Genomic DNA, 422 nt, shown 5'->3' on the forward strand with positions numbered 1-422 from the left:
TACATGGCGTGTTTTTCTTGTATAATATTGAAAATCCTTAAAGAAATATATATATTGAAAGAAACACATCTGTATAAACATGACATCACTTCATCATCAACCTCTATCTTTCTTTTCATCTCAATGTATGTGGTTGTGGTGAAGGTCTAGAATGTATAATTATGTCTTTTGTATTTATCATGTATTCTTTTAAAGAATAAATTATGAAAGTCAGCTTTGTATTATTCTACATTTATATATGCTGGATCCTTAAAATTTCTAGTGATAACCTTTTCTTTCTCTCTTTTTCCTAAATCTACATTTTCACTGCATGTTTTAGCAATTCTTTTCTGTCGGACCTTTCAGCTTGCCCACCACTGCCCTCTCCAGCCTTCCTCGCTGACGGGTGAAACAAAACAAATCAGTAACAAAGATCATACTTC

This window comes from Penaeus monodon, chromosome 21 (genome assembly GCF_015228065.2).
Source record: "Penaeus monodon isolate SGIC_2016 chromosome 21, NSTDA_Pmon_1, whole genome shotgun sequence".
Lineage (NCBI taxonomy): Eukaryota > Metazoa > Arthropoda > Malacostraca > Decapoda > Penaeidae > Penaeus > Penaeus monodon.